General features: G+C 44.2%; 1 long non-coding RNA gene across 1 annotated transcript; it reads left to right on the top strand.

Moving 5' to 3' along the window:
- Positions 1–8,453: 8,453 nt before the first annotated feature.
- On the top strand, positions 8,454–11,890 carry LOC134167145 (uncharacterized). Its single transcript, XR_009966103.1, has 3 exons — positions 8,454–8,756; positions 9,316–9,499; positions 11,157–11,890. It is a non-coding gene; the product is annotated as an uncharacterized LOC134167145 (long non-coding RNA).
- The last annotated feature ends 536 nt before the right edge of the window (positions 11,891–12,426 follow it).

Genomic DNA, 12,426 nt, shown 5'->3' with positions numbered 1-12,426 from the left:
ACAACCCTATTTCTTGCCCCCTTGTTCCTGAATGCCTGACTGAAGGCTTTTCCTGAACAGTTTCCAGTGTATGCTCTGGCAGCTCATGCACAGATCTGCCAGGGTTTCCTGCCTTTGCCTTAGCATTTCTAAAAAACAATTATTTAGCTTTTCTGTGCTTGTTTCCCCATCTATGAAGTGGGAATGAAGTGGGGCTATTAATATTTATGTTCAGTGAAAGAGGTCACAATGGGGCTTAAATCACCAGTATTTACAACACAATTTGATATCCTTAGAGAAGGCAAACAGGAGGGATTAATCGCCGCTTCCATCACATATCTGCCATCTCTGGAATAAAAGTACTGCCCATCACTTACTCCATTGCTAACTCCTTTGAAGGGGCAGTTTTGTTTCCTTTAGTCTCTGTGGAATGTGGAACGGGTGAGCCAGGCAAATCCTCAAGGTGAAAGCATGGACAGTGTCGACAAAAAGGCTTTGGATTTTTTGACAGCCCAGGGGTCTTCCAAGAACCGAGCAGCGTGCTGGTTAGTGGGCTGGGAAAATGGGAAATTTAATAGAGGTGAAAATGAGACACTTGGGAGAACAACGGAGCAGTCTGGTAAACATCTGAAATGTCTCTGCCCAAATGCTAGGAGTATAAGGGCTAAACAGGAAGAATATAAAGCCTTAGTACATATACCAAGCTATGATTTAATCAGCTTCCCAAGCACATGGAAAAGAGAAAGTAGGAACAGCAGAAGAAGGATTAATTGGCTGTGAAACATCAGGGAATTGGTAGATTGGGTCAAGGAAAGAGGAATAGTAGAAGACATTGCAGCAAGCACTGATTTAGAGATTAGAGCAGAGGTGCAGTGACAAGATCTCCTCAGGCAGGGAGAATAGAAGAAAAGGGAAACATTAGAAGTGTGTGAGGACTTCATTAATGCCTTGAAATGAGAAATTACTGGTTTTAAAAAGTTGAAGCAGCAGCAGATGACTAAGAATGAGAACAGAATGATACCAAAGCATGTGTGGATGAAATCCTGAAGGTTCTGGCACAGAACAAGCTAGAGGTGACTTAGGAACACACAAGGGAAGAGAAAGAAATCCTATAAATACGCTAGAAGGAATGAAAGGATGCGCTCTGTACCACAGAAGGAGAGCACATGCAGAGAGTTGGAATTGTCATTGGCTTTTTAACTCCGCTTATCACCAAAACAGTTGCTACTAGATATATATATATATAACAGAAGTCATACTGATTCGGGGTTGGGAATAGGCCAGAGCAAAGGGGTGTAGATTAAAGAATCCTTACATTGAGTAAGTGAATTCAAACTGCTGGACCTGAGGGAATTCCCCCGCAGGTTGTCCAAGGAAAGAAGTCTGTGAACAGTTAGGAATGGACCTCAGGAGCTTCTCCTATATTGAGAAGCTTCTGCAGACTAGAGAAGGACAAACAGGGTGCTTGTTTGTAAAGATGGCAAAAAGGAAGAGCCAGGAAATTTAAATCAGGCAGCTGAGCTGAGTGACTGCAGAGAATCCTTGACAAATTGTGAAACAAACAATTCATTAGCAACTATAGGATAAGAAGGTGGTAAAAGACAATCAACATGGATTTGTCAAGCTGATCCAATTCCCTTCTTTTATTGGGTAATTGGCTTAGAGGATAAGGCAGAAGTAACATATGTCTTTGCTTTAGGAAAGCTTTCAATACTTTCTAGCATTATATTTTCATAAGGAACTAAACAAATGTAGTTTATATGAAATCATTTTAAGGTAGGTGCATGCTAGCTGAGAAATTACTTATGAAAGCTAGGTTTCATCTCCACGAACGTTAGCCTTCTAGAAGGTAGGTGTCTATCTAAATCATTCTGTACAGAATAAATGTAAAGAAACAGGCACCTCCAGAGGATCTGCATCTTCTCCTAAGATCCAAGGAAAAGATCTTTTGTTGAGATATTTCCTTGCCTTATTAATGAAGCTAAACAACCTGTTCAGACAGCACAACCATCTTTAAACCCACCCCAAGAAGGTGTCCTTCAGTTACATTTGCAGGGCATGATTGTGCTTAAGTAACTTGGACAATGCCATGGTGATCCCGGGGGCTACATCCCAGGTGAAACTGGGATCAGAACGCACACTCTCACTGATGGCTGGTGCCCAGGTAGATGCCAAAAGCCCTGGAGCAGGGTGCATACACTCAAGCCACTATGCCAGATGGCCTGACTGCGCTCAGTTGTGAGAGCTGCTTTGTACTTTTTAGCTTTACTGATGCGGAGAGAACATTTTGAACTGTCTAAGCCTAAATAACCTTGTATCATTGGCACATGAACAGCAGCAGCACGCTGTTGGAACATAAAAACAGGAGGGAAAGAGCAGTGGAATTAAATAAGAATTTAAATCTTCAGGTTCACAACTCAGAGCGAGAGGTTTGAGCTATGTTATTTCCAGGAATTGGTTGAGTCATCTTTGAGAATAATGGATAAGATTAATTCCTTCGTGACTACGGCTGAATAAATTATTGCCAATAATTTTATTTATGATTTGACCAGTGCTATCTTGTTTTTTTCTATTGTGTATGATGCAGGGACATTAGCTGTATTCTGGGGGTGTGTGCCAAGTGTGCAGCGCCAGTCCTTGGCATCTAGCAGTCAATTTATTCCGTAAAAACAATTTTCAGTGAGATTAACCCAAGAGCAACTGAATGCAGGATCTGATCTGTCATATTCATGATTCATTTTTCACCTCATCAAGTAGGAAGAGAGGAGGTAGAGAGAAGGTTATTTAGCTCTTCACAACAAACCCTTGTCTTCAAAATCTGAGCTGCCACAGAGCTGTAAGCTATGGCCCACAGAGGGACATGGCAAACGTTGCTTGGCAACTCCATGCCATCAATGGGAAGTGCTCATTGGGCTGAGCATCACAAAGGAACCAAGAGGGAAAGTGAGACAGTGGCACATTGGGATGCTCCTCCTGCCTGGCCCTGTTAGACTTTGCTCATGCCCTGGTAATGGGTGTAGATGCAGGCCAAAAAAGACTTTCCTCTTGGGTGGCAGAGTAATTGCAGGTCATAAATGGGGAAGTGTCCCCTGCCTGCTTCCCAGGAACAAAGGGACTCTGTATCTATTAATATCCTGAAGGTCACTGAATTCTTCCCAGTGTACCTAGCTGTGAGCAAAACCTAAATGTCTCAGAGGCACTGCTGCTTGGTTAAACACCTTCAGGGATACAGAAAAAGGCCGTTACTCTTTGCAGCATCACAAAACTACCTTGCCATCTTGTCAGAATAACAAGCTTTGGGCTAGTGGTGGTGTAGCCCTGAAAGCCTGAGGATGCCAAAGACACCAGTTGTTGGAACACAGAGTTTTCAGGCACAGTATTCCTTTATCAAGTTTTGTCACTATTGCAGGATTATAAGTTAATTGAAAAAAGATTGACCTCACAGAGGAAACCCTATGTGGCTGCATGCTGCCACACCTCACCAAACTCCCAGCTGTCTTCAGCAGCTAACAACTCCAGAATACACCTCTGTGTGCCTACACAGAGAGCACTGTTAGGATTATCTGGCCCAATGCTGGCATAAGAATCAAGAGATACTTGGCAAACTTCACAAGGAGTTTAGCAGACTCTGGTTTGGGGTGCAAAAGAATATTCTGTTTGAAGGTGGAAGTTCTGCTTCCCATGGTATAACTCTGGGGAGAGCAAAGTGCTCATTTTTGTCTGACTTCATGCAGCATTAGACTGGACTGGCCATTTCTTCTTAGCGAGCCCTAAAGTTCTGGAGCAAGAAAGGATGTTTGTACAGAGCTGGCTCTTCCTATTTACCCACAATTGCAGCAATCCTTTATGGAAAGTGCCCATGCTGTAGTCACGCTGCCGGTGTTACCAAAAATCACTGCGTGCTTTTAGAAGTCCTGAACAACCTGTGAGGAGAATACATGTGAAATATCCCCAATGGTTCTTCATTAGAGTGGCAGAATGTCTCGGATGTTTGCAAGTAAAATAAGCTAACAGTTTCTAACATATATTAAAAATCGGATTTCTTCTTTTTCAAGCTGTTTTCTGCATCTTATCACCTGCAGGAATATACCTCGTTTTTCAAGGGGTGCTTACATTACGGGTTACATCTCTTCTACCCAAATGTGATGTCTCCTCATTGCCTTCCTCCCTAAACACAAGCCTTGGTAGGTTGAGGAGTTTAATCCAGGTGTGACTGCTTCTGGCCTTCATTTTTATGTGCCATATGGAATTGCAGGATCACAAGCTACTGCTGCTTGTGGCTGCATGAGGCTTCTGACTACAAATAAGTACACCACCTTTTGTCTTCCTTTTATGTAAATAGGCAGAGGGTTTCATTAATTCTCTTATCTTTTTCTGTTGTTTTTCTGGTTTGTTTTGGTTTTCAATTGAGGCTTTGCCTTTGTAAACCCTTTTCCTTTTTTTCAGAGTCTCTTACACTAATTGAAACAATTACATGTTGTTTCCTGAGGACAGGTTATTCATCCTGTGACACACTCAGCCTTATTCTGATCTTCTTCAGTCAGGTTTTGTGCTGCCCAAATTCTTCTTCCTTTTCCCCTTCCTTCACAAACACGTGCTGGGGAACAAAGACCCCAACACGCGTATGCTTTGATCTCCATCCAAGAACCTTCCTGTGAAGACCACTTGCCGCACTGGCTGCAGGTGGGCATTTGATCCTTCCTCAGCAGGGGAGAGAAGGACTTCTTCACTACGTAGAGGGGAGAGATTAGAGACAAGCATCTTTCTTTGGCTTTTAAGGAGGTCACAGCCTCTCTAGTTCTTTCATACACACGTATAAATTTATATGTCTGAGTCACTCTATATATCTATAGTCTTGACATCTCCACTTGATCTACTGAGGTAGGTGCCACTCTCCACCCCAGTTCCCTGTGATTGCCTACCTGCTGCCTTCTGGTGCTGATTCAGTTGGCTTTGGTTTTCAAGCTAACGTCCTACATGCAGTATTCATACAGAGACCAGCTAGAGGAAACTGAGATTTAGATTTCAGTCATGTTCCTAGTTCCTTTGGTTTCCTGTAGCTTTCAGTCTTCTTCCCCAGAGGCGTTTCTCCTACAGCACCCACTCACTCTTGATTTCCTTCCGCTGATGCTCACAGGCAATGCAGAAAGAAGGCAAGCAAGGAAACCCTCTCTTCTGTCAGCCAGCCATGCCCACACCTCTGGGGGTAGGGGCCCAGAGCCAGGCCTGCTCCTGCACAGCACAGTTAGAATAGCTCTTAAAAAAGTAATTACCTTTGATTAAAATGTAAGGTCCCATCTTCTTTTTGTTGTTGTCATTAATGTGGGCTGCAGGCTACGGGCTTTGAAGTGTTTCCTTTTGGCTCATCTCCCTGTTCTTTCTTCATTCTTTTTTCCTCATTTTTCCTTTTTTTTTTTCTCTTTTATTTTAATTCTCTCACTGATCTGCCCTTTCCAGCTCACACTGAGATTTGTTAATTTTCACATGCTTGCAACAGCCCGGCTGGCACACTCCAGCTACCTGGCAGCCTCTAAACGGGCAGCCAGTCACAGGAGCAAGCAAACAGACAGCACATCCCTCTCATTAGCTGCCTTGACCCCAGCTTGGCTGCTCCAGAGGGAAAGAGAAGGGAATTGTACAGTCACCTTGCCAGAATGGCTTGTCCCCTCTGCAGAAACACCAGTCTGAAAGGCATGAATGAATGAATACACTGCTGTGTTTCATTAAGGATAACCAGAACTATTTCATTGGTGATCTCACGCCCTTATGGGCTGATGGACATCTTTACATCACCTAACCTAGAGGGTTAGTACTTTGTTTCCCAGCTTATGCATGCAGTAACAGGACACCAGGCCAACAGGACACAATGGCCCCTCAGGTATATCCATCTGTATTACCATCACAGCTGATTGCTAGCTTGGGTTAGTCCAGAAAGGAAATAGAAGCTTTGAAAGTGATTTCTCTCTCCTCTTGTCTGGACAATGGAAATGACTGGGATGCTCATATCTTCGTCGCAAAGGGCTTCCCAAATGTTGAGCAAAGGCGTAAACCGGCTGAGTGACTTGATCAAGGTGATGCTACAAATCAGTTGGAGACCTAGGAGAAAATACAACTTTCCTGGATCAAAGCCCAGGGCCCATTGGACAATACTGAGCACTTTGCTGTAAGCTATCCTTCGTAGATGTCATGCAAAGGCCAAAATATCATTACATCTGTGGAACCATCTGCCTTGACCTTTGTCATCCTTAATCTCTACTTTCTTTTCCCATAAAAGCACACGTGAATGCCTATAAGCAGCTTCTCTTTATCTCTCTCATGAAAGGCTGCCTGCATGAGGTTTCTCTCTAGTCTTCAAGGAGGAAAAAGTTGCTTCTTAGCTGAGGTGCTTGCCCCTGTTACAGGTATAAATTGGACTTGAGCACTGCACTGCTGGGCCAGCTAAAGTGCTCAGGGAGGGAAAAACAAACCAAATACAAATAAAATTGGGGATTAAAACTAAGCACTAATAAATACACTAATGTCTTGGATTTCAGAGTTCTTTAAATATCCCCTGTCCCAAGTGTCAAGGGATATTTCCCTTTGATTGCATTGATTTCTGATACTAGGTCATCTAAATATTGCACCTTGCTAGAGTCATGCTTCAGCGTGGGGATGTAGAGACAGTGGAGTGTTAAACTCACTTATACCTGCCTTATCCAGGGACTCTGTGTATAATGCTGCCATTCTCTTCCCCTTTTCTTCTCAAGCAGAAGCATGATCTTCCTTTGCAGGCAAGTGCTTTATCCTAAGCACCATTTTCAGAATCTTCCCTTTTTGTTCTTCAGGCTGAAAGTTCCTCTTCCTTTTTTTCTCCTTTTTCAAAAGAAAACAAGTACTAATTGAGGGAACTTATTTTAAAGTGATTGAAATAAATCCTCCAGCCTTAGATCTTGTCATGCCTCCAGCAAGAACACATCACAGAGCTCCAAAAGTGTCCAGCGTTGCATCTCTAGACTCCCTTTTGTAGCACGCTTGCCTTAGAACTGAAAGGTGAGCTCCCCTATGTACTTACTTACGTGGCAATGCTTTAATTGCTGCCGTGTACTCACAGCAGAGAAGCTCATACAGATTCCTGCTAATGGCAGTGTTGGATCCCAGCTGGGTCTGGTCTCTGAGACACAGATAGCTTCAGAGAAAAGCATGAGACTGAGACAGTGGCAGCTCACTGGGTCCAGGAGGAGACTTGATGCACACAAAGGTCTGTCTTGCCTCAGGCAGAGCAAGTCCAACTTCAGCCATATTATTAAATCACTGTGTTTTAATAAGCCACCATGTCCCACTGAGCAAAGGCAACTGATAACAACCATTATCCTCAGGTTGTGTCAAATGTGAGATAGGACGGGTGAAGCTGTAACCTCTTTTTGCTAACATTTGCTAACTTCTACAGCTGTGGCAATTTGATCTTGTGTCCCTAGCTTCAGAGTGACACAAAACAGATGAGACACAAACTGTATGTATCTGACTGGATGCATTTTAATCCTAGACAGCCTCCTGCTCAAATCTAAGTGCCATCGTGGAGCTGGGGGCTGCATGTCCTGGCAGCCCCTGGGGTGAGCAGTGCGAGCAATGATGTTAAAAACCTGCCCAGCCTCAACAAAGCCCTTTGGGACTCTGGGATTTTCCTACATCGAACCTGTATCTTTTTCTTCCTGAAATGAGTCGATGATGAACGTGACACTTTGGTTGCCATGGGAACACAGAGTGATGTTTGTGTTAGCTGTGCTCCTTCCCTCAAGCAAGTGCTGCTGGCTCTAGGGATAGGTGTGAGCAGCACTGATGGCATCCATCAGGTCTTGCCCATGTGCTCTCACGAGGGATTTGGGAGTTTGGAATCAGCCCCATTCATGTTACCAGAGGAAAATCTGAAGGGACAAGTTACTGTAAAGTAGGAAGGTTTGTCTGTTAGATTGGAGGGAATTTGGTAAGTCCTGTCTGAATCTTCTGCTGCAGAATCTTGCTGAAGATCATAAAGGGGGATCCAGGCACCTGGAGACCAATAGACACCCGCATAAAGAATAGCTGAAAGTTTTTATTGTGGGGAAGAAATGGAGCCCTGAATTCCCCTTGTAACTCTGCTCCAGCATTAGAGGGGGACTGTCAGGGACCACAGCATTTCTACCACACCCTTCCTTCCTTCAGGTTTTCATGCGTTCCCTACCTCCTCATCTCTTTACACACGTTCATGTTCAATTGCTGACATCCACGCTCTTCCCCTCTCCTGTCTACCCTTAGGGCTTTCCTGAGCCTCAGCTTGGAAATAATCAAGAAGCACTTTCATGCTGTTGTAAAGCCATTTAGAGCATTCAGAAAGACAATTTGGGAAGGACTCCTCATTGTCCCTGCTGTTTTGCTCCTTTCACAGGCCTCCCTTTAAATCCTCTCCTAGTATCATTTTATCAGGGGAAAAAATATATTTGTAAAGACCTTACAGAAGTAGGTTTTACTGAAGCAAAGGGAAGGGGTGAGGTTGCAGTTGTGTTTAGGGGACAGGTGAAAGCCATTCTCAATCTGTCTCACTAATGGGAGTATCAGAAAGGGTGGGAGCTCCTCAGGAGGAGATAAAAGCAGGACAAGGTAAGGAGAGTTGAGATGGCGTTGGAGGGAGGACAGGGAGTGATGGAGAGTGTGGCATAGGCAATACAGATGCTCTTAAGAGCTATGAGAAAGAGGAAAATGCCACCCAGGGAATCTATCCAGGTGGTTATAAACTAGGATTTAGAGGAACAGCTTGCAGTATGGTAAGTGTTAGTCTCTAAGACCTGTCAGAAGTTTGGTAAAGAGCAGCAAGAACAGCAGAAATAGATTAGGCATGTGAAGCTTATTTCCAGGAAAGAAATTCTCTTTTCTGTTTCTCATAAATCTTTGCCTCTTCACTACTTTAGCTGCTCCCTGCATTCTCTGAGCAGGCTTAGTGTTCATATGTGGCCAGAGGGTTTCAATTTGAGCTCCAAATAATAATAATAAATTCCATAAAGTGATTCCATGTCCAGAGTGGAGATAATAGTGCTTTATGTTTACACAGTAGGGTCCATGAGACTGGGTTGGGCAGACTGAAGAGCAGCTTCTCACCTGCTGCTGAGGTGCAGCTTGCTCTTGTTGAAGTGCAGTGATGCTGCACTTGCTCTGCAGTAACTGCACCAGGAATATAGTGAGGAAACTTCTCTGGGTAAAGCTGTGGAGCAAAAACTAGGTAGAGAAAGGAAATGTGATTCTCCACATTGTATTTTAGCCAGGATGTTGAAACTAAGCATCTGGTTAATTAATAAAAGAGCTGCAACAGTACTGTACTCCCTACAGCCATGCTGGGACACTGGAATCTGTTGTTGGAGACGAGACTGGCTCTTCCATTATGACCTCATTGCCACACATTCCAAGACTGCCTGAAAGTGGCTCACCTGAGTGTTGGACAGTAGCTGCTCAAGCAGCCTGCCTTTGCAGCAGACCCAACGCCTGGTTTACACAGCGCTGCACTCAGACCAAGGTATGTCCTCGTGTTTCATCCAGCATAAGGAGAGCAGGAGCTGTGTAATAGCTCTTCTGAGTTCACTCCTCATTTCTGTTAGTTGGAGGTTCATGTGCTTAGGAAGAGCAGAGAGAGGAGCGTATCTGTTATCACCTCTTTCCCTGTTTGACATGGGATGTTTTGTGCTTGTTTCCACGTGTGAAGGTCATCGCAGCTGCTCTGTCCTAGGGCTGGCTTGCACACAAGTAGCACTGGGACTTGGTTCTTTCAGAAGATAAGAATCTATTTGTTGGACAGCCAACTCTGTTGGGGTGGGAGGACCTTGTGATGGCTCTCCAGTGTGATTTCTGGTGGGAATTATGTTATTAAGAGGCTTTGGCTTGCTGAAAACAATGTCTGGCTTTGTGTTTCTCTGCAATACTGGAAGTCCTGGAAAACCTCCCCTCTGTCTCTACCAACCCTGTCTCTCAAAGGTGAAGTTCTTCCTTAGTGCCTGTGTATTACCCAACCAAAATGGGAAGTTTCTATACTGAGGCTTTTAGTACTGCTGTTCCAAGCGTCAAGGTCCATGTGTAAGAATGTGATTGTTTTCTGCAGGGACAGATGGATGTGTGTCTTTTCCTTTATGGTACTATTGTCTTGCTGAGCTGATTGACCACACAAACTGCTGTCTCCTCTGGCTGCCCCCTTTGCACCCCTATTTCACTTAGTTGTTAGAGGAATATACAGTTATCAGCTTTAAATCTCACTGTGACCAGATACCTTTTCTCTTTTTGTTTCCTCTTACAAAAGCGCAGCGTTAATAGAATTAGCTCTGCTTGCCAAGCGGATGAGCATCACACAGTTTAGAGAGAGTTCCCTGTCACAGGTATACCAGGGACATGAAGTGTTCTGGAAACAAGCTGAGGCTGTGGCTTCCCATCAAACTTCTCTTTAAATCCAGTTTAAAGAGAAGGACCTTGGCATGCTTCCTGCATCCACACTTGTGGGAATTCCTTTTGCCTGGTTTACACAAGATCGTGCAGGTTTAACACAGGAGGTTTAACACTGGAGATGCATCTCTTAGAAGGACTCAAAGTGTTTTATTGCATTATCATGGACCTATGCCACCTTCTCCAGCAAAACAGCTGAGTGCTGTGGATTTGGGATGGAGTGACACAGTTCCAGGAGGACAAAAGTAGAGGTCTGCCCCTTGTGTATTAGCAGGAGGAGACACTGTTCATCTGTGCCCCTAAAGCAGTTGAGTTTCATGTACCAGCTGGAATCCAGATGGACTAGGACTAGAATATAACCTTCAATTACATGACCTTGCAGGCATGTAATTGAAGGCCCTCCCTTGATTGCCTGGTCTTCCCACTTGTTTGCAGGTTGGTGCTCTGCTGTGAAGCAGGAGAGGGCTTGAAATGATGTACTGGAGGGATGTCTAGGCTGGAGGCTGGGGTCTTCTATGGCTGAAAGTGGGTGTTTTGTTTTCCTGAATGAAGATTTGGCAATCTTTAGTTCCTGACTTCTCAAGCTTCTAAAGGAAGCACTGGTGTGTTTTGCATCAGAAACTAAGTTGGGGGATGAATTACATTCTCCCCTGTCTCCTTTTGCCCTGGTTAAGCAGGGGGATGGCTAACCTTGGTTAAGATGGAGGAATATGATGGTTTTATCTTTCCTGTTCATCTTTCAGGCTTTTCACCACCATCTTCTTGTATGCTTAACAGACCTAAAGCTTTCTGCTTCCCAGGGACCATCTGGCTGGAGTATATCTGATTAGATAAAGTCCTGTAGCTCTACCAAGTTCAGGGTCATTAAGTTATTCCAAACAAACCTTCCTCTTGTGATTTCAATTGGACATAACAGCAACCTTCACTTCCTGCCTGAAACTCTCTCATTGATAGTGTTGGTGGGACACCTGTTGTCCACGAAGGCCTCCCAGCATCTAGATACAACTCTTTCCCTTAGTCCTACATGCATCAAAGCACTCGTACAGCCCTCCCATATGTCTCGTATACTGAGTTTTCTACTTGCGAGAGAACCTCCATGTCCCTGGTGTGGGGAAATGGATGTATATCCACTGTCATGGGGACTTCATTTGAAGTTTTGCTTTGTGAGTTTTCTGGACTTGTGTGTTTTTCCTTGTCTGATTTGCTCCTTTGCCTTTGCTCCTAATCCCACCACCTGGTATGGCTCACACTGCAGAATCTCTCTGCCTCCTCAGTGTATACGCCCTTCAAATATTTGCAGACATTTATCACTTCCCCCCCTCCCTGCTTAGTCATCTCTCTGCCAAGCTAGACATATTTAGCTCTTCTAATCTTTCCTTGCAACCGAGTCTCTCCATCAGTCATAATTCATTTCTCCTTGCTCTTCTTTGAATACTTTCCAGTTTGTCATCCTTAAAAAAATTCTTATTGGGGGTGTTTTAATAGGAGCAAAAAAAAAAAAAAAAACCACAAAAAAAACCCAACAAAACAAAAACATTAAGAAGAGAAACTTCCTGAAAGAGAGAAGGCATTTTGGCTCCAAGTCACTGGGAATAGACAAGAGCCTATTGGGATCAGGGAGATCAGGGAATTCCTCCTGCAAATTCTAGGTGGGTGGCTTGGGCGCAGAAGAGTTGTCCCCTCTTCTCTTCTGGGTTTCCCTATTCCCCACCCCTGAAATCTGTAAGAGAAGGTATCACTTTGTATTATTTCTGTGTGTATTTCTACAGTTGTGCTCTTAGAGTGACAGACTCTTAAGTGTCCCTTGCTCAGCTTTCCACCCATCGCCTTCCTCTCAGGCTGAAGGCTTCACCTATGTGTGATATTCTAGTGGGCTGTGGGGTGCAAGTGCTTCAGAGAGAGTGACTATATCTTACCAGTGCTGAATCTCTGTTTCTCAGCTTTGTTCTTCTTCAGTACTGGTAGGCATGGTGCCAAAGGGTCAGCAGAGAGCAGCCAGCTCCTTTTTATCTT

This window comes from Pezoporus occidentalis, unplaced genomic scaffold (genome assembly GCF_034315485.1).
Source record: "Pezoporus occidentalis ecotype Australia unplaced genomic scaffold, CSIRO_AGI_Poc_V1 ctg11, whole genome shotgun sequence".
Classification (NCBI taxonomy): Eukaryota; Metazoa; Chordata; class Aves; order Psittaciformes; family Psittacidae; genus Pezoporus; species Pezoporus occidentalis.
Note: the sequence above shows the minus strand (reverse complement) of the source record. Positions and strands in the feature narration are given on the sequence as shown.